At 41.9% G+C, this 26261-nt stretch overlaps 17 non-coding genes across 17 annotated transcripts; 9 read left to right on the top strand and 8 right to left on the bottom strand.

The window, feature by feature from the left end:
* Positions 1 to 877: 877 nt before the first annotated feature.
* Positions 878 to 950, bottom strand: trnak-uuu (transfer RNA lysine (anticodon UUU)). The gene has a single exon. It is a non-coding gene; the product is annotated as a tRNA-Lys (tRNA).
* A 530-nt stretch (positions 951 to 1480) lies between these two features.
* trnak-cuu (transfer RNA lysine (anticodon CUU)) lies at positions 1481 to 1553 on the top strand. The gene has a single exon. It is a non-coding gene; the product is annotated as a tRNA-Lys (tRNA).
* A 4259-nt stretch (positions 1554 to 5812) lies between these two features.
* Positions 5813 to 5886, top strand: trnat-ugu (transfer RNA threonine (anticodon UGU)). The gene has a single exon. It is a non-coding gene; the product is annotated as a tRNA-Thr (tRNA).
* Positions 5887 to 6121: 235 nt separating this feature from the next.
* On the top strand, positions 6122 to 6193 carry trnap-cgg (transfer RNA proline (anticodon CGG)). Its single transcript has one exon. It is a non-coding gene; the product is annotated as a tRNA-Pro (tRNA).
* Positions 6194 to 7103: 910 nt separating this feature from the next.
* trnat-agu (transfer RNA threonine (anticodon AGU)) lies at positions 7104 to 7177 on the top strand. Its single transcript has one exon. It is a non-coding gene; the product is annotated as a tRNA-Thr (tRNA).
* A 623-nt stretch (positions 7178 to 7800) lies between these two features.
* trnal-uag (transfer RNA leucine (anticodon UAG)) lies at positions 7801 to 7873 on the top strand. Its single transcript has one exon. It is a non-coding gene; the product is annotated as a tRNA-Leu (tRNA).
* A 199-nt stretch (positions 7874 to 8072) lies between these two features.
* trnat-agu (transfer RNA threonine (anticodon AGU)) lies at positions 8073 to 8146 on the bottom strand. Its single transcript has one exon. It is a non-coding gene; the product is annotated as a tRNA-Thr (tRNA).
* A 1475-nt stretch (positions 8147 to 9621) lies between these two features.
* Positions 9622 to 9695, top strand: trnai-aau (transfer RNA isoleucine (anticodon AAU)). The gene has a single exon. It is a non-coding gene; the product is annotated as a tRNA-Ile (tRNA).
* A 654-nt stretch (positions 9696 to 10349) lies between these two features.
* Positions 10350 to 10431, bottom strand: trnas-gcu (transfer RNA serine (anticodon GCU)). The gene has a single exon. It is a non-coding gene; the product is annotated as a tRNA-Ser (tRNA).
* A 1840-nt stretch (positions 10432 to 12271) lies between these two features.
* On the top strand, positions 12272 to 12343 carry trnap-ugg (transfer RNA proline (anticodon UGG)). Its single transcript has one exon. It is a non-coding gene; the product is annotated as a tRNA-Pro (tRNA).
* Positions 12344 to 13102: 759 nt separating this feature from the next.
* On the bottom strand, positions 13103 to 13174 carry trnap-cgg (transfer RNA proline (anticodon CGG)). The gene has a single exon. It is a non-coding gene; the product is annotated as a tRNA-Pro (tRNA).
* A 1224-nt stretch (positions 13175 to 14398) lies between these two features.
* trnak-uuu (transfer RNA lysine (anticodon UUU)) lies at positions 14399 to 14471 on the top strand. The gene has a single exon. It is a non-coding gene; the product is annotated as a tRNA-Lys (tRNA).
* A 748-nt stretch (positions 14472 to 15219) lies between these two features.
* Positions 15220 to 15293, bottom strand: trnat-ugu (transfer RNA threonine (anticodon UGU)). The gene has a single exon. It is a non-coding gene; the product is annotated as a tRNA-Thr (tRNA).
* A 2404-nt stretch (positions 15294 to 17697) lies between these two features.
* trnar-ucg (transfer RNA arginine (anticodon UCG)) lies at positions 17698 to 17770 on the bottom strand. Its single transcript has one exon. It is a non-coding gene; the product is annotated as a tRNA-Arg (tRNA).
* Positions 17771 to 20459: 2689 nt separating this feature from the next.
* Positions 20460 to 20533, top strand: trnat-ugu (transfer RNA threonine (anticodon UGU)). Its single transcript has one exon. It is a non-coding gene; the product is annotated as a tRNA-Thr (tRNA).
* A 3341-nt stretch (positions 20534 to 23874) lies between these two features.
* Positions 23875 to 23947, bottom strand: trnar-ucg (transfer RNA arginine (anticodon UCG)). Its single transcript has one exon. It is a non-coding gene; the product is annotated as a tRNA-Arg (tRNA).
* A 461-nt stretch (positions 23948 to 24408) lies between these two features.
* trnak-uuu (transfer RNA lysine (anticodon UUU)) lies at positions 24409 to 24481 on the bottom strand. Its single transcript has one exon. It is a non-coding gene; the product is annotated as a tRNA-Lys (tRNA).
* Positions 24482 to 26261: the final 1780 nt, after the last annotated feature.

Raw genomic sequence — 26261 nt, 5'->3', positions numbered from 1 at the left:
ATGCTCAGACCAGCCTACCCCGCTTACTATATCCCAGAATGCAATGCGGCCTCGGCCGGGCAGCGCTTTTTTCTTTGATTGTTCAAAATATTGAGAAAACAGCTGCAACCGGACAATGATGTGATGTGAAGGCAGAAAGGACTAATTGCACCGTGGAGAGGGAGAAGGAGGAATATAAATGTAAGTGACTTTAATATATAACCTTTTTAATTCAATTTAGTGTAAGGACAACAATTAAAAATTGTGGGTTTTTAATAGTATGTTAGGTTTTTGTTAGTTATCTTAGTGTGCTTGCTACGTAAATAAAAGTGAACTAAGTGTTATGACAACGTTATATATCGGTAGTTCGTTGTATTTTCATGAAATAACTACTTTTCGTTGCTGTGTTTTGACAGAGAATTTGTCCTGGAGCTGGAATAAATAGATGCAGAGAGAGGGTTTGGACAAGGAGGAGACGATGATGGAGCAGTAGCAAAACCATGAATGAGGTGGAAGATGAGACCTCCATCTATCTGGATCTCCTTCTGCCTGAAGCCTGTTCTTCTTCATCCCTGATCGGACATCTCTCACATTGTTCTGCTGCAGCTTGTTCTCCGGCTTCCTCCTCTTTATCTTTAATCTGGACTTTCACTAGTTTTTGTCCTGGCTCAGAGTGAACAAGTCCCACTTTGCTGCCATTAACATTGTTACATTATTGTTTGGAAACATGCAGGTCCCTCGGATTAAGAGTCTGATGCTCGACATCTGAGATACCGAGGTCTCGCATGAGAACTTTGTTTCTGTCTTTCCTCCATTTGTTTTTTTAATAGCTTAAGATGAATATTTAAAATGATGATGTCATTACTTAACAGTCAGAAATAGCTGTCAGCAGTTAATCCACCTGAACAGGGACTTGAACCCTGGACCCTCAGATTAAAAGTCTGATGCTCTTCCAGCTGAGCTACTCAGGTCACATTTGGAGAGTTTTGTTTCTTCTTTTTTTCATGTTTTTTCAAATATAAGTCATTTCAGAGGTTTTAGAAAGTCCTGGAGGAACTTTCAGTGGTTGTTCATCTTAAACATGACAGGAAATGCTGCTCAATTCTGCTTTAAACTTTGCAGGCGACACTTTACCTTCAGGTTTAGTTTTATTTGAACCCAGCCAGTGGAGAGATGAAATCTGTGAGAACAATTTATAATCTTGTTGATTTTTACCAAATACAGGGAAGAGGAGACATGAGGTAGTGATTGTGTGGGGATTCAGCAAAATGTATGTATATAAAATGGTATATAGAATAATTATTATAGCAGCACGGAGGATAATCGGACCCGCTGGTACCGTTTTGTTTCTTGGTCCTGTAGTTCTCCTTTTTCAGCGTCTTCCAGCGGAGCTTGATCTGGTCTGGCGTTCCTACAAATGCTGCTTCACGCAACGTTTCACTCAACTTTTTCTAAATCTCACTATCCCGGTACTTTCTACCGTCTACAAACAGCTCCTCAAGCCCGGCTAGCTCAGTCGGTAGAGCATGAGACTCTTAATCTCAGGGTCGTGGGTTAGAGCCCCACGTTGGGCTGAAGTCACATTTATGAAGTTTGTTTGAAGTGTAGAGTCCACGTTGAAGGCGAGCAGAAAGGAATCACTGTTGTGTGTTGATGTCACCAGTGACATCATCAATGACATCACATGTCTTTGATGACAGTCCAGGTTTTGATGAAATTATTTGTATTTATAACAATGTATCTGAAGCAGGTAATTGATTTGTTGTTATCAAATGTAGCAACAGCGCCCTCTGCTGTTTATATTGAAACATAAACATTTTGCTTAACATTCTGCAGTGTACAACATAATCTCAGGTATCTGAGACTCTATGGAAACCATCCCAATCTCACGCGCAGTGCAGTAACATCAGAAATTATAACCGATGTTGTAGTTTGTTAAGGATCTGGGGCCTCATTTATAAAAGAGTGTGTAGGATTCATACTAAAAGTGTATGTGCGCTCAAAAGCCGAAAATGGCGTGTGCAGAAAAAAAATCCTGATTTATAAAACCGTGCCATCTGCGCGTAATGTTCGCTTTATAAATCACAGTCCAGCTGGAAGGTTGCACACGTGTATTCGCCTCATACCCCGCCCGCTACACGCCCACTTTATACCATGAATGGTGAATCCAAACTACATGATGACTGTATTTGCATATGAATGAGCCTGCTGAGCATGTGCAGCGCCACCTGCAGTCTGTTTATGCTGCGTCAGGATGAATGAGACGTGTGTCGAGCCACTGTGCCACTAAATTTCACGGAGACTAAGATCAACACATTATTTTGTGGTCACAGTAGTGGCATCACTAACAAAAAGAAAGCGAGTGAGTGGCAGCACGTCGTTGAGCGATAGCGCTAAAACGTCAGATTTTCAGATTATGAAGCTCAAACCCTGTCCAATACCACCTGACCTGTCCAATAACACCTGACCTGTCCAATAACACCTGACCTGTCCAATAACACCTGACATGTCCAATAACAGCTAGCCTGTCCAATAACAGCTAACCTGTCCAATAACACCTGACCTGTGCAATAACACCTGTCCAAAGTTTCAAAAAGCATTGCAGTCATACACAAAGCAAAACAACTACTGGATCACAATTCACTTCGCACACTTTACTGTTCACTGGTCTTGCCATATTTACATTACTGTGCTGAGATTTGGGGAAATAATTACAAAACTTCATTACAGTCACTTACCATCCTACAGAAAAGAGCAATAAGGACTATTCATGAGGTCAAATACTTGGAACACACAAATCCACTTTTTATACAATCAAAATTACTGAAATTCACTGACATCATATCTTACCAAACAGCAATCATCATGTATAAAGCAAAAAACAGACAATTACCAGAAAATATCCAAAATGTATTTAGGAATCGGGAGGGATGGTATCAGTTAAGAGGGAAACATAACTTCAAAATCTTAAACATACGAACAACCTTGAAAGGTTTCTGTATATCTATTACCGGTGTCAAGCTATGGAACAACCTAAGTGAGGAACTCAAACAAAGTCCAAATATCCAACAGTTCAAGAAAATGTACAAAAATATGTTGTTTAAAGGGTACGAAGGATAAAGTTCATGTATGATTATTGTTTATTATCATTCATTTGATATGGCATGGTGATGAGAGGCAGAGAAGCCTGTGTGTGTGTGTATGTGTGGGTATATATATGTGTATATGTGTATGTGTGCATGTATGTGTAGTGTTGTGCGTCGCCCATGTGAAATCTGGACTTATAAATGTATGAATATTTTGTGATTTTGAGGACCTGTAAAACCAGACTTTGCCCCTTCTTCCTGAAGTCCTGCGACCCCCTGCTGCTAACTCCTGGTTATCTCGGCCTGGGTCGAGATAGTCCGTTTACGACCCCACTGCATGGCCGGAGATCAAAACAAGGACCCAGCAGGGTTTCTGCCAGGGAAAACAGACTTCCTTGGGGTTTTATGACACCTAAGCAGGGGTCGGGACGCAGCGGAGCCCTAAAACCAGGCCTCTTTGGACAGACACAAAACCTACCAGCAACCCCCCCAGCCTGGAAATGGCTTTAATGTGCCTCATAAAATGGCGACCGTGCCATGAACCACAATCCCAGCATGCCTTGCGGGATGGGGCGGCGCCTGAAAGCGCGCGCATCCAATCGCAATGAGGCACCGATGACGTCACTGCAGCGCGCGTAGGATCAAAACCCCTGCCGCTGCTTCTTTTTCGCTGCTCTTCCGATCACCCTCTCATCCGAGCTGGATCGTTTGGCTCTGGGCCAAGATCCCATCTCCCTTTCTCCCCCCGGCTGGGGGGAGGTGTAAGGCCCCATCGGGCCGCTCCGTTGGACCTGCAGCCCGTTGAAGCCGCGGTGCACGGAGCCGCCCCCATCAGCTCTCGGTCTCAACTTTTCATCCAGAGTCCTGCTTCACGTGTCCCCGGTCCCTGGGAGCTGGAAAGGGGGGGGAAGCCGCTTCGAAGCTCGGCCCCGGCCCAGGGTGAGACCCGTTCTTCTTTCCTAACCTCTCTCTCTGCTCTTAAACTTCACCTGAAAGGACCTGTGGACAGCCTGCCCCGCGCAGAACCGAGACGCATCCCGCTGCCCGTCCCGGGGCCACGCGCTCAGGCCGACGGGCACCAGCACTCAGAAGAAGTAGACTGGCCCCGCGCGCCCCCGAGACGACGTGATAGCCTCCGGACCGGAGCTGGAGCGCCGGCTGCTTCAGCTGTACCCCCGTCCTCTCGTGATTCCAGAGTCAGGAGGAGGAGCGGGAGAGGCGGGAGGACTCTCTGGGATCGGACTCCGACCAAAGACCCGGCAGGAACCCCTGATCGGCACCCGGAGACCCGAGGAGGCGTGAGGTTTTGAGACCTGGGTGTATGAGTTTAACTGGGAGTGTTACAGAGCTAAATCTGTGTTCAGAGCTGAGATTACACCACCATCATTATAAGGACTGTTTTCATTAATTTGTAGTCACTACTTTCTGTTAGTCATTCATGTTTTAAAGCGCTGTTTTCTGCAGTTGATCACGGTTTAACACCGGGATCACCATCCGTTCTAATTGCACGTGGCCCAGAGGGCGCGTCCATCTTTAAAAGACCACAGGAGCCCCGTTGAACTGCAGATGTTCTGTATCTTCGTTATTATTGCTTGATTTCTTCTTTTTTTTCATTCCATGCATTTAACGTTTATGTTTCATTTTATTGATTGTTGTTTTTCTAGTTAATTAATTGTTTTATGGATACTTAAGCCATTTCTGCCATCAGGTTTATTTGGGTGTTGCGTTTATCATCTTTTGACACCCGTATGTAAATAAATTCTGATTGATTTCTTTATGAGTGGTTGTGTTATTTCATGCAAGATTTGGTCACAAATTGATTTGTTTAAGCAGAGCCTAGTGTTCGGATATCACGCCTTCACTGTTATTCTGTAAGATTTGCTGTTCTGCAGGATAATTCAAATCATAATGAGACTGATTTTCTGCTGTTAGTTATCGAATCCCACCGGAAGTAAGGCCCCGGCGGTGGTGCCCCTACGAGAATTATCATTTTTGATAATACAATTTGATAAATAGTCAACTTTATTAATTATTAATAATTCTTTAATAGAATTATCATTAGCCTTGATAACTGGACAGCCAAGCTACCTATGAGTTGCACAACAGTAGGTATGTTTAGGTATGTGTGTATGTGTATATATGGATACAGTATCTAGACTATGTATGCGTATATGTATGTGTGTATGTATATATATACAGTGTATATGTGTATGTATATATATATAATATATATATATATTTTTTTTTTATTTTAGACAAAGGGGTGAGAGCTAATAAGCTATGCTTCTTCTCACTCCTTTTCGAATATGTCATTTATTTTCGGTTTTTCTATGCTTTATTATTTTGCTTCCTGGCATATTCGGAATAAACAGTACAAACAAACAAACAAACAAACAAACAAACCTGTCCAATAACAACTGACCTGTCCAATAACAACTGACCACATCAGATCTTTGCTGGAACACACAAGACCTTTCTTAACTGAACCCTTTTTCAGGGCAGGTAACCATTTATGGTAACTGTATACCTAGATACCAAGCTTATTTCCAGGAATTCTTAACAGAAAGAAAGAAAAGAAATAGCATTGTTTCACCTCGTTCATAGCTCTGTTACTTCACATAAAGCCAGGACAGTAGCGGAACAGGTTTGTGTACTAAATATATCACAGTGAGGTGAAATAAAGCTGCTCCAGAGGTAGAATGAACTTGTTGCGTCAACAGGGTTTTTATAACAAGAGAACTGTTATTGGCTCTGTGGCTTAGTTGGTCAAAGCATCTGTCTTGTAAACAGGAGATCCTGGGTTCAAATCCCAGCAGAGCCTTTAAACTCAAATGTGTTGAGATGCCTGAAAGATCACATATCTCTCACTGCTGGTTCTGGCAGTATTTCTCACATGCTTGCTTAATTATAGCAGAGTACTTTGTCAAACGTACATTGTTGTTTATTTTACTGATTGCTGTTTTTAACCTCCAGAACCATCATCTTTGGTGATGTCATTAATGACAGCACCTGCTTCTGATGACATGGAGTTTTTGTTGGCCAGATATGTGTTTTGTGGCTCGTTGGTCTAGTAGTATGATTCTCGCTTCGGGTGCGAGAGGTCCCGGGTTCAATTCCCGGACGAGCCCCAGTGAATTATGCAATTGCTGGTTTTCTCCTCCAAGTAGCAAAGATTCAAGACTGTAGTACACTGTATTCCTTTACCTGAAGACAAACATCGGTATGATGTAAATGCTGAAAACCTACATCTCGCTTCTCTTTCATCCCAAGAGATCAGCTGGTAAGCCGTAGTCCAGGGGTAGGCAATTCCGGTCCTCGAGGGCCGGTGTCCTGCATGTCTTAGATGTTACCCTGCTTCAGCACACCGTGATAAAAGTACCTGTGTCATTAACAGAATTGTGCAGCCCTGGATGACAAGCTGATGACAATGATTAATTAGAATCAGGTGTGTTAAAGCAGGGAAACATCTAAAACATGCAGGACACCAGCCCTCGAGGACCGGAATTGCCTACCCCTGCCGTAGTCCATAAACCATTTCCCCTTTTTTTGTGTTATTTCACCAAGCCCATGTGCCTATTTTAAATGATAGAATATTGTGTGTATTATTGAACTTCCCCTATCTCCCTCCCTGAGTGAAGGAACCTCAGTTTCCTTTTGGAGAGGTGATAATTGACCTTTGGTACGGGTCCCATACTGGCACTGAGCAAGCTGCATGCACTTATGACAAGATGATCACATGATGGTGTCCTTTTAGACGTAGCTTTCTTGTATAAAGGAACTGTTGGGCAAAAGAAAAGAAAAAAAAAGAATACATTCTAGCACTGGCATGGCAGCACGTGTGTCCAACTGGACTCACAGCAGGTTATGTTAATATGTGAGGCCCCAGTTGTTTCTGGTAGGAGGAATCACCATGGAGACAACGTAACTGAGAGGTTAAGTTGATGGACTGCTGATCCATTCTGCTCTGTACACAGAAGTTAGTGCTCTAAACGTAGCACAGTGAGGTGGCATGAAGCTGCTTCAGAGCTATAACATGGAGGTTCTGTGGCTTAGTTGGTCAAAGTGCCTGTCTAGTAAACAGGAGATCCTGGGTTCAAATCCCAGCAGAGCCTCTAAACTCAAACAAAAGATCACATATCTCTCACTGCTGGTTCTGGCAGTATTTCTCACACAAGTACTTTGTCAAAAGTACTCCTTCTCTTAGTGAACGTGGATGCTCTCTGAGCCTCTTCTTTTCATATCCTGCAAAAATTTATAAAATCATGGAATTGGTTAGCTCGTCTCTAAACACAATTGACCAAATCTTTTCTCGACACGAGGACAGGGCAGTGTTGTGCCAAAAAGGCAGTGCTGGTCCAGTTATTATCAGTTATTATAGATTGTTCCAAAATCTGTAGAGACGGTGCATCCAAGTGAGCGCCGTGGCCTTCGTTGCGCTCGATCCCAGAGACTGTGTTAGGGGGGCTGATAAGAGGGGAGCTGGAGCCGGGGAAGGCGTTGAAGATGAGGGGAGAGGCGTCCGCCTTCGCTGAGAGCCGGAAGAGAGCTTTTTAATATTAAAAAAACACAGACTTTGTGTGGAAGACCAATGTCTGGTCTTCCACAAGGTTGGTTAAAGGCTTCACCTTCTCCTCTGTTTGGTACGCTAACGCTTAGTACATTTAACAACGGCAAGCACATAAACTAAAATGGCAGGATTAACTGTTTTTTTTATGAGAAAAAGGAGCAACTTGTGGACCACATGGCCTAATGGACAAGGCGTCTGACTTAGGATCAGACGATTGAGGGTTTGAGTCCCTCTGTGGTTACAGCGCCTTCAGATAGTTAGATCTGGTCTCCTAACTCACATTCACTCTTTAGAGGAAAGAGAGAGAGATTAGAAGTTCTCCAATAGAATGATACAGCATCCACTAAGATAATAATATAAGCAATTGTGTGAAAAATACTGCCAGAACCAGCAGTGAGAGATATGTGATCTTTCAGCCATCTCAAGCCATTGGAGTTTAGAGGCTCTGCTGGGATTTGAACCCAGGATCTCCTGTTTACTAGACAGATGCTTTGACCAACTAAGCCACAGGGCCTCCATCTGCAATCCAGAAGGTGAACTCTACACTCTTGAATGATTTTCAACTCTGAAGTTGAAAATCATTCATCTTGGAGTATTTGGAGCAATCCAGGATTTTCTTTGGCCATTGAGTACTTTCTCTAACAAAATTTAACACATGTCATCGTTAGTATAGTGGACAGAATCTCTACCTGTTACGCAGAAGACCGGGGTTAGATTCCCCGACGGGGAGTGTACCTGTTTTGGATATGCATGACATACATATGAACAATGGTCAATAAGATAAAAATTACTCTTCCACACACCATAGGCAGTTGTGGTTTTCCTGCTAAATGCTCTCATAATGCCAAGTGGACGAGAGTAGGTGACGTCATCACCAGGTAGTTGACACCAAAATTGACACCTCTGAAATGGCCAATTTGTGAACATCTACAATTGTGTAAAACTAGAAAATACAAATCACAAGTTTAGTCACATGTTGTCCTTCAACTGTCTGGGTGTCCAGAGGAGTCCAGACAGAAAACTGGTTTACTCTGAAACCCTGATGAAACCTCACATTACAGACACTTTTAGATGATTGTTTTTGACCAGGTGGCAGAGGTCCTGCTGCACGGGAGGATAGAGAGACCGGGGTAGAGAAACCTTCCCTGTAGTTAAACAGCGCGCGACCCAGTCACCACGTGACTTGGTCAGCCATCTTTTCCTTTGTCTCAGCCCATCACATGTACGGTAGATCCACTTGACGTTATCTCGCCATTTTGTTTGGTTGTGAAGGGTTCCGCCATTTTGTTAGGCTCACGTGGCGTTGTTTCGCCATTTTACTTTTGGTCTAAGTAACGTTGTCCGCCATTTTCCCTTTGGTTCACGTGATGTGACGTGGTCCGTCATCTTGGCTATATGTCCACATGACGTGACGTGAGCCACACACACACACACACACACACACACACACACACACACACTGATACCCACACACACATGGATGATTGGAAGTTTTGTGTTTATGTTAGTTGTTGTTTTGTGTAGTTTAGCCATCAGAATTTATCCAAAGTGTTGTTTTACCATCTTCTTCATACTTGTGCAAATAAATTCTGATTGATTTGAATGAGAGAAGTTGTTTGTGTTTATTTCACACACATTTGTCACAACTGCTGGTTACAAAGGTCTGTGCTCGGACTCCCTCCCCTTCACTATTATTCTGAAGAATAACTTAGTTTGAGACTGATGTTGCTGTTTAGTTATCATTTTTCTGATTACATCAGGTGGTGCCCCGTTTTGATCAATTCATTTTGAAGATTCAATTTGATAAATAATCTACTTTATTAATTATTGAGCCAGTTTTAAGCAGAAGAATAAATCCGGTGTTGCATTATGGTCCTATTTTAGAACGACTGAAGTATCAGTGCATGTAACTCAAGGTTTTGCAAACAAGGCCTGGATCACTACATACACATACCTAGATACATACGAAAAAGAACCACGTCACATGAAGGCCGGTTAGCTCAGAAGGTCAGAGCGTGGTGCTAATAACGCCAAGGTCATGGGTTCAATCCCCATACTGGCCAAACTGGTGACCAGTTAAACTCTTAAAAAGTTTCAGATTTTAAAGATTGTATGCTTCTTTGTTAACTTTGACGTGGACCAAGAATTATTCACGTCTGCAGGATCACCTGCCTTGAAGAAATAAAGATGACAACTGGTGGTCTGACCAAATACTTTTACCTTTCTCACGAGTTCACCAACCAGACTAACTTTAGCTGCAACAGAAAACTTTGATATGTACCTGGAATTGTTCAAATCTGCATGATCACGATCAAGTTGTAGTCCTTCATACACACAGTAATTCTGATGCACGCACATTTCTGAGGTTTTGTCCAATGGCGACACTCACTGGGGATGCAGTGAAGTCCAACATAAGCTGAATCCCAATCTCCACCCTCACAGAGTCACACACTTACGTGCGCGCTCCCGTGACTTGCGTAAGGGTTTAGGGCTGTCCCATTCCTAAAGTCGTTTAATGCTCAAGGGCTCCCGGCAGAGAGGGAAAGCACCTAGCTTGGACCTAGCTTGTATTGTATTGACTCTATACTATATGAATAAGTGGTAATGCTACTGAGCATCTTAGGTTATTTCAAGCAAGGACAGCATCATGCCATGCTGGGATAAAAACACCTCATAGTAACTCTAAGGAACACCTAAAAGCACAGAAGACACAAGCGCGACGAGGATGGGATTCGAACCCATGCGTGCAGAGCACAATGGATTAGCAGTCCATCGCCTTAACCACTCGGCCACCTCGTCTGTTGTGGCACATAAGGTTGGTAGAGCGGAGGACTGTAGCACCAGTAAAACAGGTATCCTTAGGTCACTGGTTCAACTCCAGCTCGAAGGACTGCCATTATTTTTCATCTGCCCAGAGCGGGACTCTATTTCATCACTGTACTCGGCTATGGCTTTGGCCACTGCCATCTACTTTGGTTGGGACATCTGAGTTGTTACACCACGTGTGTTTCCACATGGTACAATCAAAAAGGGCTAGTGGCGCAATGGATAACAAAGCTGCCCCGGCTCATGCATTATGTTTGTCTTTCATGGGACCTCTTTTATTCATTCTCTTCCTTCCTCATATCTCATTCGAGGCAAATGCCCATACCTGACGACAGGGGCGGCACACCCTTTATGCTCCTTTATATAGGCTACCACTTTGTTGTCTAACATCCGTAGGATGATCATTCCTAAACTTATAATACGTAACATTTTGATCTGACGTGTTTCCGGTTTCTGCTAAGTGCTGTCCCATTCTTATTTCTACCATTTGGAGCCCTCACACCCTCTCACACTTGATCACTTCCAGCTGACGTCACTTAAGTCTGTGAGGGTTCAGGGCTTGAGGGTTTGGGGCGGAGATTGGAATTTGGGCATAGTCTCCCTTATGCGCCCCTTGCCGGGTCCTTACCACTGGCAGAGTCCATTGTCCTTGGCTAAGTGTCCGGGCCGTAGCACCCCCCTCTCCACCGCAATCAATTGAAGTGTGAATGGTGTGAAAATCTGATCCAAACACCCTAGTGGATTTTGTTGTGGCCGTGTCACCTTTTCTGTCTTTTTCCAAAAAGTTGAGAAGCACTCTGGCTGCCACAGGGGTGCTGTGACCCGGATTACTGTGAATGGTGTCTATTTTGTTCTGGAAAAATGAGAGAAAGTTGATGCATTTGATTACTGTGAAGGAGCTGGATAAGTTATCACTGGGTTTAAAGAGTTTATTTGTTGTGGAGAAGAGAGCCTTGGGGTTGGATGAGCCGGAGTGGATGAGGTTTGAGTAGTAGGTGGACCGAGTTGAGTTGAGGGCGTCTTTGTACTGGTGGAGATAGTCCGTATAGGCTTGGTGATGGATGGTTAAGCCAGTTTTTTTGAAGAGTCTTTCGAGCTGACGCTTGCAGGATCTAGTGGAGTTCAGGGGTGTACCAGGGGACTGAGTGTGTGGAAGTGACTATTTTGGTTTTAGATAAAATGCCCAACATGCAACAAATACCTCCCAATCAAGGACATTGAATCCCATGCCAGTATTGGTGGAGCAAAGTAAGTGGTGAATGTCATTTGCATGTAATATCACATTTATTCGTTTTCTATGATTAGATGGCTTCATTGCAACTTCCATTCTCAGTTTTAGTCCTGTACGGAGCCCGAATGCTGGACCTGAAAGTTCCCATTTTGTGTTGATTGTTGCATCTACAAGAAAATCTAAATCAAAAATTCAAAATCCAATAGATGACATCTCATTGTAAAAAAACAAAAGGGATCCGGACACTTTACTGCCAAAATAGCTCTCCATCTTTTAAGATGTCATGTATTTTAACAGTGAACAAGATGTTTTGTGTTGGGTTAACTCAAAAGTTGAGAGGGGAAAGACCTTCAACATTTGTAACTCAAGTTTTTCACTGAGAGGTCCTGATCCAGAAGTTCAGCCAGACAAGGAACCTTTTTCATGTGAGACAAACACGATAGCCACTAAACTACAGAAACTGTGCAGCAGGTTATTGATCATCATTCAGTTTCTATTTCTATTCCCCCTTAATGTTATAAAAAAACATCTAGACAGGTATGATGTGACCGTGATTTTTTGTTTGCCAGATATGTGTTTTGTGGCTCGTTGGTCTAGTAGTATGATTCTCGCTTTGGGTGCGAGAGGTCCCGGGTTCAATTCCCGGACGAGCCCCAGAGATTTATGCAATTTGTGGTTTTTCTCCTCCGAGTAGCAAAGTTTCAAGACTGTAGTACAACCAATGTGCCTTTTTTAAATAATAAATTATTGTTTGTTTGCACTGTGCTATGTTTAGAGCACTAACCTCTGCAACTTCTGCGTACAGAGCAGAATGGATCAGCAGTCCATCAACTTAACCTCTCAGTTACGTTGTCTCCATGGTGATTCCTCCTACCAGAAACAACTGGGGCCTCACATATGAACATAACCTGCTGTGAGTCCAGTTGGACACACGTGCTGCCATGCCAGTGCTAGAATGTATTCTTTTTTTTCCCTTTTCTTACCCCCAACAGTTCCTTTATACAAGAAAGCTACGTCTAAAAGGACACCATCATGTGATCATCTTGTCATAAGTGCATGCAGCTTGCTCAGTGCCAGTATGGGACCCGTACTAAAGGTCAATTATCACCTCTCCAAAAGGACACTAAGGTTCCTTCACTCAGGGAGGGAGATAGGGGAAGGAGTTCAATAATACACACAATATTTTATCATTTAAAATAGGCACATGGGTTGGTGAAATAACACAAAAAAGGGGAAAGGGTTTATGGACTACGGCTTACCAGCTGATCTCTTGGCATGAAAGAGGAGCAAGATGTGGGTTTTCAGCATTTACACATCATGGCGATGTTTGTCTTCAGGTAAAGCAGTACAGTGTATGACAGTCTTGAAACTTTGCTACTTGGAGGAGAAAACCACCAATTGCATAAATCTCTGGGGCTCGTCCGGGAATTGAACCCGGGACCTCTCGCACCCGAAGCGAGAATCATACTACTAGACCAACGAGCCATAAAACACACAACTGGCCAACAAAAACTCCATGTCATCAGAAGCAGGTGCTGTCATTAATGACATCACCAAAGATGATGTTTCTGGAGGTTAAAAACAGCAATCAGTAAATAAACAATAATAACAAAAGAAATCTGACAAAAACACCTGAAAAAGAAACATTATTTTGTCACAGCAGCTTGAAAATATGGAAACTTCCCCAAGTGTGTGTAAAACCTTGAGTTACAGTCTCCCAAACTAAGTAGAGACGTTCTAATTGAGTTCACACTTGGGGGGTAACTGACTGTCAGACACACCACGTAAAGAAATACACACTTGGTAAAGAAGAATTGGAGGAGTTCCCACCATGTGGCATGAGTGACAGCAAAGCATTAAAGTCATAAAACTGACTAGAATATAATTGATATAGCAAGCAGCATTTGTAGGAACACCAGACCAGATCAAGCTCCGCTGGAAGACGCTGGAAAAGGAGAACTACAGGACCAAGAAACAAAACGGTACCAGCGGGTCCGATTATCCTCCGTACTGCTGTTACTGTTGTTGTTTTGGATTTGGATACAGGAAGAAAAAGCGGAAATGACGGGAATTACGTCATGAAGTTCTCTGTGAGTCGCTGGTTTGATCCAGATATCCTGAATGATTAATTACCATGTATACACGGATAACCCTGTTAGCTCATGCATGGAACTTATTGTGTCCTACACCTTATTTCTATTTCAAATTTAGCTTGAAAATAAAAAATAAGAAGAAATAAAACAGCAAGCTTTACTTTCTCAAAAAAAATTACAACATATACAACTACCCTGGGCTAGTTTTAGCAATAAAAAGAAAGCAGTGACACTGAATTGGGATTCAGAAGATTCTCCTTCAGTCATGGCTGTCTGGCCTGATTCTAAATTACTGATCTGTGAGGGTTGAGGGTGCTCTTTAAGATCCCCTGCACCGATATAAAGGTTTAAAAGGAGATGGACACTGACTTTCCAATGACATTGATACACAGTTATTAAGTTTAAATACTGGAAAACTGAAGACTGACTTTTTCCAGACAGAAAAACTTCAATGGAAGAAAAACCTGCAACGTTTAAAGCAGAATTGAGCAGCATTTCCTGTCATGTTTAAGAGGAACAACCACTGAAAGTTCTTCCAGGACTTTTCAAAACCTCTGAAATGCCTTATATTTGAAAAACCATGAAGAAAAAGAAGAAACAAAACTCTCCAAACATGACCTGAGTAGCTCAGCTGGAAGAGCATCAGACTTTTAATCTGAGGGTCCAGGGTTCAAGTCCCTGTTCACGTGGATTATCTGCTGACAGCTATTTCTGACTGTTAAGTCATGACATGATCATTTTCAATATTCATCTTAAACTATTAAAAAAACAAATGGAGGAAAGACAGAAACAAAGTTCTCATGCGAGACCTCGGTATCTCAGATGTCTGCAGGAAAGTACCTGAAACTGCTGAATGAGACGTCACAGTTTTCCAGCATTACGACCAGATGAGCAGTCTCCATGTCAGGGAAAGTAACTATTTGATGATGTTTCTCCAATATCACAAGATACTTACCTCCATTTGTCCCTCAGCTTATACAACAACTTCTAGATTACCGTCTTCATGTTTGCAGGTATATTCAGTTAGACATGTGGAAACAGCATCCTCTTAAAAAGAGACCATAGACTTGGAGAGGTTTGTCATTGACATTTGAATGAACAGATCTCTCTTTGTACCCACTCCTGACTGGATCAAAGCTTTCTCAAGAACCCTGGCAGTGACGGTCAGCCAACGACTGTTCACTGACGACCAATAATCACCTCAATATTCATGAGGGCTGGTAAATGTGATGAGTTCAGTCTGCTTTCTACTGCTTAGGAAATGTCACATGAAGAACTTACTACACTGAGAAACATTGTAATTGTTGACAAACAGTTTCCTCCCTAACGGAGGAGAAGACTTTATCCAACCGTGTGGAAAACCCAGAAATTGGATACTTTTTTTTCCACATGTACATTACAGGAGTTCCATCCTTACCTTTGTCTTCGTGAGTTTAAAGGCTCTGCTGGGATTTGAACCCAGGATCTCCTGTTTACAAGACAGATGCTTTGACCAACTAAGCCACAGGGCCCTCAACACACGTCTGCAACTTGTTATAAAAACCCTGTTGACACAACAAGTTCATTCTACCTCTGGAGCAGCTTTATTTCACCTCACTGTGATATATTTAGTACACAAACCTGTTCCACTACTGTCCTGGCTTTATGTGAAGTAACAGAGCTATGAAGGATGGTAACTTTTATACTTACCGTATATGGTTACCTGCCCTGAAAAGGGTTCAGTTAAATCAGGTCTTGTGTGTTCCAGCAAAGATCTGATGTTGTCATTAGATTTGAATAACTCAAGACTTTAAGCTGGTCTGATTTTTGCTGGAACCAGAATTATAATTCAGGCTTCAATTCTGCCAGTATGTGATCATTTATACCAATTATATTCAATTATATTCAAGGTTCTGTGTTCAGGTCGTATATGTCTTAGGTTGGATTATCTCTCTTGCCTTCAGGACATTTAGGAGAACATATTGTGGTGTATAAAAGCAGGTTTTAGTTCTTTATATTACTAAAAGGGGATTTCACTACATCCTGACATGTGTGGAACATGGTGTGCAAACGTTAGTAAGTTCGTCCCCGGTTGTTTTTGGTAAGAGAAGTGGCTGTTCGTGTCCTGTAAACCTCAAACTGCGGTGGATACAGAGTTTGCTTATGAATAAAGGGCCATATAAAGGTTTGATGAGAGATAATATTTATCTTGATATCATTTTATGTAATTACAAAACGTTTTATTATTATACTGTATCAAACTAAATGAAGCTAAGCGAGTTAGCCGTGATTAGCACCTGTTACAATGCTGTAACGTACTTCTTAAACAATGTATTTGTGTTAATGATATCAAGAAAAACTCAACCTAAATTAATTAGTAATACATTTGTAATGGAAAGCAAAGTCATTCAGGGGCTTGTATGGATGTGGTTTTTTGCCGAGCCTGGACCAGCACCAGGACCAAGACCTGGTCCCGGATTATTCCTGCTGCTGTGAAGGTTTTCTGAGAGAAATCCTGGATTATTCCTGTTGATGTGAAGGTTTTCTGAGAGAAATCCTGGATTATTCTGCTGATGTGAAGGTTTTCTGAGGAGAAATCCTGGATTATTCCTGCTGCTGTGAAGGTTTTCTGAGGAGAAATCCTGGATTATTCCTGCTGCTGTGAAGGTTTTCTGAGGAGAAATCCTGGATTATTCCTGCTGCTGTGAAGGTTTTCTGAGGAGAAATCCTGGATTATTCCTGCTGCTGTGAAGGTTTTCAGGAGAAATCCTGGATTATTCCTGCTGCTGTGAAGGTTTTCAGGAGAAATCCTGGATTATTCCTGCTGCTGTGAAGGTTTTCTGAGAGAAATCCTGGATTATTCCTGCTGCTGTGAAGGTTTTCTGAGAGAAATCCTGGATTATTCCTGCTGCTGTGAAGGTTTTCTGAGAGAAATCCTGGATTATTCCTGCTGCTGTGAAGGTTTTCTGAGGAGAAATTCCCTGATTCGGGGAAATGTCTCCATCTGCTGGAGGAAAAAATGAACCAAAACAACAAACGGATAAAAGGATAAAACAGATCAGCGGTTCCAACCAGACACTGTCCTGCATGTTTAGATGTTGATGCTTCAGAACACCGTGATACGTGTACAGACTGTGTCATCAACAGAACTGTGCAGACCTTGATGACGAGATAATTAGGACCATTCATTAGAATCAGGTGTGATGATGAAGGGAAATAATTAAACATGCAGGACAGTGTGCCCCGCCTGCCCCGATAAAGATAAAACCATAACATGGTTCATATTAAATGTGTTTCTCTTTCAGGTGCAGCTGCAAAAATAAATAATATATATAAATAAGTTTTTAGTTGCTTTCAGTGTCCACAGTCAAGCTTAAGTTGTCGGCCCTCAAGTGTTTTATTTTCTTAATAAATGTCCACCGCCGTGTACCGTAGGCTCTGCGTCGATTTAACCGGCCCAAACTTGGTCATTTTACAATATAAAGTTGTAAAAACACCACGGTTACTGAGGTCATGTTCTGGTTTAACTAGTTATTGGAAAATATTGTATATGTCCTTACTTACTGAAGGTGAGACGAGAATGTGACACAAAAAGTGAACCCAAAATTGGAACAAATTCGGGCTCTGATTGGTCGACTCAAGCTTGATTCTCGAAATTGAACAACCCGGACCTGTGATTGGCTGGTGGAACTTGGAACAAGAAATGGAACAAATGGAACAGAAAAGAAGGGTTTCCAGGGGGACGCAAGGATGACAACTACAATCATGGAGCGTTCCTAATTTTTCCTTTCATCCTGAATGTTTAGATGATTTTAAATGATCAAATATTGTGTGTATTATTGAACTCCGTACCCTCCGTGATGGTAGCTGAACCAAAGTGACCTGTAAAGAATGAATGTGAGTTAGGACACCAGATCTAGCTCTCTGAAGGCTCTGTAACCACAGAGGGACTTGAACCCTCAATCTTCTGATCCGAAGTCAGACGCCTTGTCCATTAGGCCATGTGGTCCACGAGTTGCTCCTCTGAGGTGACAGAGAGGTTAGAGTGAAGTATGAATCTTCCACGTTATCCACAACGTTGCAAATGTTTCCAAATGTAGTGGGGTGTTTTGAACACACCCAGGACGCTCAGTCAGACTCTCTTCAGCTCCTCCCTCTGCTGCCCAGGTGCAGCATATCAGCTTCATCTGGACCAGTTGAACAATTTGTAGGCAATGCACCCACACTCAATGTAAATAATCTTTAAACTTTATGGTGAATGAAAACTGCTGATCAGCTCTGTTTTATAAAGCACATTTTTACATGAATAAAATAAGAATTAAAGCTGCAAGCAGCGATGAACGGGCCCTCACACTCACGGCCACCGCCCCCCATAAGCATATCAGAAATGACACCACCCACGACTCTCCATGTCAAACCATTAAAAAGTTAAGGCAGAGAAAATTTTCTAGGGGGCGCTGTTGAGCCATTTTGCCACGCCCATTAATGCAAACCATGAAATATCAAATTTATCGTCAGGCCTGGCTTGCATGCAAAATTTGGTGACTTTTGGAGAACTATCAAATATGGACCAATCAGATGAAGGCGGGGCAGGCTTTTTGGCATCTAGCGTCGCCACGGTAACGCTTTTGAAAGAGAAAAGTAATGCGTGTTGTCGCAGCATGGAGACGCACATTTTGATGTATAACACACCTGGGTTAACGATACGGTTCGGGCCGAATTAACTGCCGAAGGAATGGCATAAATTTCACCAAAATGAGACGATTAATTAAAAATGGCCGACTTCCTGTTTGGTTTCGGCCATGGCGCCAAGAGACTTTTCTTTAAATTGCGACATGATACAGGTGTGTACCGATTTCCGTTCATGTATGTCAAACCGTATTGTGGGGCTTGAGGCACAAAGTTTTCTAGGTGGCGCTGTTGAGCCATTTTGCCACGCCCATTAATGTAAACCATTAAATATCAAATTTTTTGCCAGGCCTGGCTTGTTGCAAAATTTGGTGACTTTTTGGGCACGTTTAGGGGGAAAAAAGGCCCTCGTTTCGTCAGAAGAAAGAATAACAACGACGAAAGAATACAAAATTTCTACAGATACAATAGGGCCTTCGCACTGTAAGTGCTCGGGCCCTAATAACAAGAAAATAACACAACAAATGTTGAAGCACAACAGCCATGAAGACCATTTCTACAAGTGTTTGAACCAGCAATTTTAAATGTCTCATACCTGTTTAGATGTTTTTGTATAAGATTAAGGAAGAAGAACAACAGCAGAGGGCGCTGTTGCTACATTTGGTAACGTGCACAATTCAGAGTTGGTCCTGGATACTTTTGCACCCTGGGTGAACTGTCCAACATTCAGATAAATCAATCACTGTGTGAGAGGAGAAGGTGAAGACTTGATTCAAACATGTGGAAGAATCCTTTCCACAGCCCTAGTGGCCTAATGGATAAGGCACTGGCCTCCTAAGCCAGGGATTGTGGATTCCAGTCCCACCTAGGGTGGACATGTTTAAAATTGCTCAATGCAAGACTGAGTTAATATCTTCAGATCCTAATTTAATACAGCAAGATTTGCACTTTCATTCAATCATTACTGATTGAACCTCAGAAGTTGTTTTTTCTAACTTACTATGTCTGTTGTTTTGATTGTCAAACAAACTTGACACCTTTGGACATTTTAATGCCTTTTATATATTTAATTTCGTTGATGAATTGTCTCTTTCTAGGTCATGGTGTCTGCAGGGTCTCATACAGTATGTAGAGTTATACAAGATACAATAATACAAGATACAAATACAAGAAGAGTTGGAGGAGTTTCCACCTTGTGGCACAGGGGAATAACAGCAAAGTATTGAAGTCATAACTGACTAAAAGGAGAGGAACCAGACATTACCCGCTCTAAAGCAGTCCACATCTCTTAGAAGAACTTTAAGAATTGAATGTTTGAATTAAGTTTGGTTAAGAAACCTTCGATTTGATTTTCTTGTCTTATGAAGCTACATGTCATTTCTCCATTTCACCACCATGGTTGAACTATCAATGTCATCAAAACATGTTGTTGTTGTTTGTGCTTTGTAAATGATATCAGGTGCTTTATTATAAGACATGGGTTATGGTCCAGCAGCTTCCGCTGTAACACTCTGCTGTACAACCAGGTTGTGACTCAGACACACAATCCCTGACTTTGGGGGAGGCTCTTTCCCTTTTGACCACTGGGACCAAATCTGTCAGACACCACGTAAAGAAATACACATTTGCTCATGAAGAATTGCAGTGCCTCACCTTGTGGCACAAGTGAAGATAAAACTGACATAAAGCTGACAACAATATAATTGATATTATTGGTATAATTGATCACATACTGGCAGAATTGAAGCCTGAATTATAATTCTGGTTCCAGCAAAAATCAGACCAGCTTAAAGTCTTGAGTTATTCAAATCTAATGACAACATCAGATCTTTGCTGGAACACACAAGACCTGCTTTAACTGAACCCTTTTCAGGGCAGGTAACCATATATGGTAAGTATAAAAGTTACCATCCTTCATAGCTCTGTTACTTCACATAAAGCCAGGACAGTAGTGGAACAGGTTTGTGTACTAAATATATCACAGTGAGGTGAAATAAAGCTGCTCCAGAGGTAGAATGAACTTGTTGTGTCAACAGGGTTTTTATAACAAGTTGAAGACGTGTGTTGAGGGCCCTGTGGCTTAGTTGGTCAAAGCATCTGTCTTGTAAACAGGAGATCCTGGGTTCAAATCCCAGCAGAGCCTTTAAAGTCATGAAGACAAAGGTAAGGATGTAACTCTTGTAATGTTTAAAACCACGTACTTTGTGTAAAAAAAGTATCACATTTCTGGGTTTTCCACACGGTTGGATAAAGTCCTCTCCTCTGTTAGGGAGGAACCTTTTCGTCAACAATTACAATGTTTCTCAGTGCTCATCAGTGAACCGTCGTTGGCTGACCGTCACTGCCAGGGTTCTTGAGAAAGCTTTAAACCAGTCAGGAGTGGGTAGAAAAAGAGAGCTCTGTTCATTCAAATGCCAAATGTCAATTATCAATCTTCTCCAAGTCTATGGTCTCTTTTTAAGAGGATGCCTCTCTGGTGATCTGCCAGGCCCGTTAAAGCTTGGTTGTGTTTCCTTGACGTGCATAAAGCTTGTACAATGTTGAAAAATGGAATGGCGACCGCCATCCAGCACATGGGTCTTGAACGTGTTAACGGTCGGCTTATGTACGTTACCCAAGCACACCTCTCCTATCACCACCCAGCCCAGATCCAGACGTTGGGCAAAGGGAGCATCATGTGGTCCGTTTATCTGCCGCCTGACCTTGTGTGTTCTGAGCACGTCTCTTCCGAGTAGCAGAAGTATTTCAGCCTCTGGGTCCAGCTCTGGAATGTGTTTGGCAATATGAAGGAGATGAGGCTGGTGCAAAACTGCGCTGGGTGTTGGAATCTCCATCCGGTTGTTCGGGATCTCAGGACACTCAAGGAGTGGTGGAAGGGACATGAGGACTTTGCTATCCAGTGACTCGATTTGGTATCCCTCTGCCTTCTTGCCACATGTTTCTATAATGCCAGAGCAAGTTCTGAGATGATACGAGAATGGTTCGCTCTCCACACTGAACACCTCGAAGAACTCTGGTCTAGCTAAGGAACGATTGCTCTGGTCATCAAGAATTACGCAGGCTTTGATGGCTTTGTTCTTGAAACCCTTGGGATAAATCTTTACAAGGCAGATCTTAGAGCATGAACGACCCCACTGACCTAGGCCACAAACTTCATTGCAGCTTGTCGTAACATCAGTCACGTTAGAATAACCTTCTCCCTCCCCGCCATTCTCTTGTGGATGTGGAGGAGCGTTGACGCTCTGAGGTGATGGGCCAGGATGCATGGCTGCATCATGATAGGTGCTGTCACATTCAGAGCACTTCACAGAAAATTTGCAGTCTTTGGCAAGGTGGGAGGTTGAACCACAACACTTGAAACATATTCCTTTCTCTTTCAGGAAGGCCTTTCTGTCCTTGAGGAGTTTGTTTCTGAATGTCCTGCATTTTGTAAGCGGATGCGGTTTGTTGTGTAGTGGGCAGTTCTTGTTAGGGTCGTTGTTGGTCATAGAGACATCTGTTTTGTGTACTGTGATGGGTTTGTTGGTATTAAAGTTCTTCACAGTGAATGTATCTGGTTTTGCGAGGGCCGTGTTGTTGCTTTGATGAAAGAAGCTAGGGTAATTTTGTTTCTTTGCCTCATTGCACACAAAAGCACAAAAATAGTCAAAGGGAGGGAAGCGGCCGTGGTTGTCTTCTTTGTACCATGACCCAGACGACACCCACTTCTCCTGAAGCCCATATGGGAGCTTGTCCACAATTGGTCCAATTCCACGGGAGGTGTCGAGATATGACAAACCTGTAAGGTATCCATCCTCCTTGGCGCCTTGTATCTCCATAAGCAGATCTTCAAGTTCACGCAACTTGGTGTGATCCTTGACTGAAATCTTAGGAAAACTGTCCAACCGCTGAAACAGTGACTGTTGAATTATTTCAGGGGCAGCGTAGCAATCATGTAGTCTCTCCCAGGCTTTTTGTAAAGCCAGGTTGGGATTTTTTACATGCACTGAGCGAATGCGTCTAACCTGTTCGCCAGACTCTTTTCCTAGCCATTTGGTCATGAGGTCCAATTCTTGGATTGCTGTGAGATGCACTTCAGCTGCTGCATTGGTGAATGAGGACTGCCATGCACAAAAATTCTCAGGCTTATCATTGAATTGGCACAGTCCTGATGTAACTAGATCTCGTCGTGCCAAGTACTGTGCCAAGGATTCTGGGAGAGACGGTGTGATAGCTGGAGGTTTACTTTGGGGAGTGTGGTACTGAGCGTGTAAGTTTATGGGAGAATCTTCCTTTTTGACTTCAGATTTTGCCTCAACTCTGGTTGGCTCAGGTAGGTTTGATTCTGTAATGTTCACAGTTGGTCGCCATGTCTTGAAGCTGTCATGTGATTGTGCAGGTACTGGAGGTTTGACAGGTGGATCCGGTAACTGTGGGGAGGGAGACTGATTTTGAAGGTCAATCTGAGTTTGAACATATTTCGATTCGCTGGTGCGTTGTATTCTAACCTTTTCTGATTCGGATTTTCCATTTTCCATTATGGCATGTACTTCTGCAGCATCTTCCCACACCTGTGCCTCCACCATGGCTGCATCTGCTTCTCAATGTTCTCGTTCAGTGTGTTGAAACTCCGACTAAACACCAAGTTAAACCATCGCTAATGAAGACAGAGTCGTAGTAAGGTTGAGCGTTTACTGTCACACTTCTTCATTAACATCGTGGTGAAAACTGTGAATAAAACAATACAAAATATTCAGTTTTTAACTAAATATTGCATTGTACATGAATTTAAACATTAATTTACATCACTCTATGCACGATTAGTAGAAATTAAAATGTTTTTTAACATGTAAGTAAATGTAAATAAAACTTTCTTTTTTAACCGTTCATCAAATGTAATTTTTTAACAAAGCATTACTATTTATGTTTTTTAACATCCTAAACATTAAATATAGCAACTTACAGCATTGCCTCTATGATGTTTCCTAGCAGACGGACGCAGATTATATTCAGAGCATGCAGCACATGTCTGCCACCATTTTCTCAAGAACAGGAAGTGCCTAACAGGACATGATGTCATCAGTGACCAAATACCAAAATAAATCGTTCTTTTAAACAAGTTAAACTTATAGCAGATTAATACATCATTTCAAACTGTAATGAATACCAACTAATTATTTAAGAGACAAATAAATAAGAAACAAAAGAATGCCTTAGAGGCAGCAAACTCCCAAGGCCATTTCTGTCCTCCGGTAAGGCAACCATTGGAATCCAGGGTGGAACACCAGGGGGATCTAAATGGGGCTCACAGAGAACTCCCTGTTGTGTTACTTCGGTAGCACACGTACTTTAATCCTGAATGTTTTAGATGCCACCCTTTTTTAAATGATCAAATATTGTGTGTATTATTGAACTCCGTACCCTCCGTGAGGGTAGCTAAACCAAAGTGACATGCAAAGAATGAATGTGAGTTAGGAGACCAGATCTAACTATCTGAAGGCTCTATAACCACAGAGGGACTCGAACCCTCAATCTTCTGATCCGAAGTCAGACGCCTTGTCCATTAGGCCATGTGGTCCACGAGTTGCGAGTCCAGCATCTCCTGGTGCCGTGGGAGACGATGATGGAGCAGTAGCAAAACCATGAATGAGGTGGAAGATGAGACATCCATCTATCTGGATCTCCTTCTGCCTGAAGCCTGTTCTTCTTCCTCCCTGATCGGACATCTCTCACATTGTTCTGCTGCAGCTTGTTCTCCGGCTTCCTCCTCCTTATCTTTAATCTGGACTTTCACTAGTTTTTGTCCTGGCTCAGAGTGAACAAGTCCCACTTTGCTGCCATTAACATTGTTACATTATTGTTTGGAAACATGCAGGTCCCTCGGATTAAGAGTCTGATGCTCGACATCTGAGATACCGAGGTCTCGCATGAGAACTTTGTTTCTGTCTTTCCTCCATTTGTTTTTTTAATAGCTTAAGATGGATATTGAAAATGATGATTCATTACTTAACAGTCAGAAATAGCTGTCAGCAGTTAATGCACCTGAACAGGGACTTGAACCCTGGACCCTCAGATTAAAAGTCTGATGCTCTTCCAGCTGAGCTACTCAGGTCATGTTTGGACTGGGTTTTTTTTCATCTTTTTCTTCATTTTTTTCAACTATAAGGCATTTCAGAGCTTTTGAAAAGTCCTGGAGGAACTTTCAGTGGTTGTTCCTCTTAAACATGACAGGAAATGCTGCTCAATTCTGCTTTAAACTTTGCAGGTGAAATGATTTTCTGCCAGAATCCAGGAAATGCTGCTCAATTCTGCTTTAAACTTTGCAGGTAAAATGATTTTCTGCCAGAATCTGATTTCTGGCCGTGGGAGCCATAGACATATATAAAGGCTAGATGACTCGTCCGCGCTGCTGCCAATGGAGAGCGACGTCGTCACACGGCGGCCATCTTGCCACAGGAGAGCTCGCTCAGAATAACATTGTGTTCAATGGAGCCTGTACTGCTTAAACAGCCTTAACTTGCTCAATTCTCAACAGATTTTCAAACAGTTTGGTTTGTCATGAACGTCAGAGATGTAGTTATGACACTGCATACTTGTGAATAATTATAAACATTGAAAAACGTACTTTTATATGAAAATAACCAGAAACAGATAGCTGACATGGTTTTCATATTTAATCAATATTTCTATAGTTTTCTTAGTAATATTTATAGTTACATTATAACATATTATTACCATATAACATTATATATATATATATATATATATATATATATATATATATATATATATATATATATATATATATATATATATATATATATATATATATATATATATACACATATTATTACCATATAACATGTATTCATATGACATAACATATTAATATATTATTACATTATGATGTATTTACGTCATGACATTACATATGTGTGTCATATATATATATATATATATATATATATATATATATATATACACACACCTCTATCCATCCATCCATCCACCCATCCACCCCCCCTTTCCATCCCTTATGTCATTTCATCAATGAATGTGGTTTTACTGCTATTTCAACATTTAGAGTCATTACCAGAAAAATAAGACCAGAAAAATAACTTATTTGACAATTTTCACCAGTTTTCAAGTAAATTTTCACTTGAAATAAGTAGGAAAATCTGCCAGTGAGACAAGATTTATCTTCTTATAAGCAAAAAAATCTTGTTCCACTGGCAGATTTTTCTACTTATTTTAAATGAAAATCTACTTGAAACAGGTGAAAATTTTTGTTTTTTCCAGTGATGAGTCTTGTTTTAAGTGTAATGAGATTTTTTTTACTAAAATGAGACATTTTAACTAGAAATAAGACAAATATTCTTGTTAAGATTGTGAGTTTTTGCAGTGATCCATTTAACTTATCCTGTGAAGGACAGAGTCATATTGATAAGTTCAGAAAAGTGTTTTTTATTGTTGTGTTTTGATGTATTTGATGTAAGCCCAGTGGATATTTAAAGCTTACAGAAGGCTGCATTTAACTGCTGCTATGTCATTCCTGCAGTATTTCTGCAGGTGTTTTGGTCACTGCTATTATTTGTAATATATTATATTATTTGTAATCAGCACAAATTATCTGTCCCCATATGATCAAATCCACCATCCCCCCTGATTTTTTTTTTTTTACAACTTGAGTACTGGTGGTCACCCTTGATAACTTGGGCAGGTAACGTTAACGTTAGTTAGTGGTGATACACAACTATTGTATATTGTGGCCGGGTGGAGAGGTTGACGGGACACGCACCTGTGTCCCATCCACCTGAGTGGCTGCCACGCCTCCACCCGGCCTGCCTTTATAACGCAGAGCTGGAGAGCAGAAAAGGGTCGGAGGAGCTGCT

Source organism: Cololabis saira, chromosome 10 (assembly GCF_033807715.1).
Source record: "Cololabis saira isolate AMF1-May2022 chromosome 10, fColSai1.1, whole genome shotgun sequence".
Classification (NCBI taxonomy): domain Eukaryota; kingdom Metazoa; phylum Chordata; class Actinopteri; order Beloniformes; family Belonidae; genus Cololabis; species Cololabis saira.
Note: the sequence above shows the minus strand (reverse complement) of the source record. Positions and strands in the feature narration are given on the sequence as shown.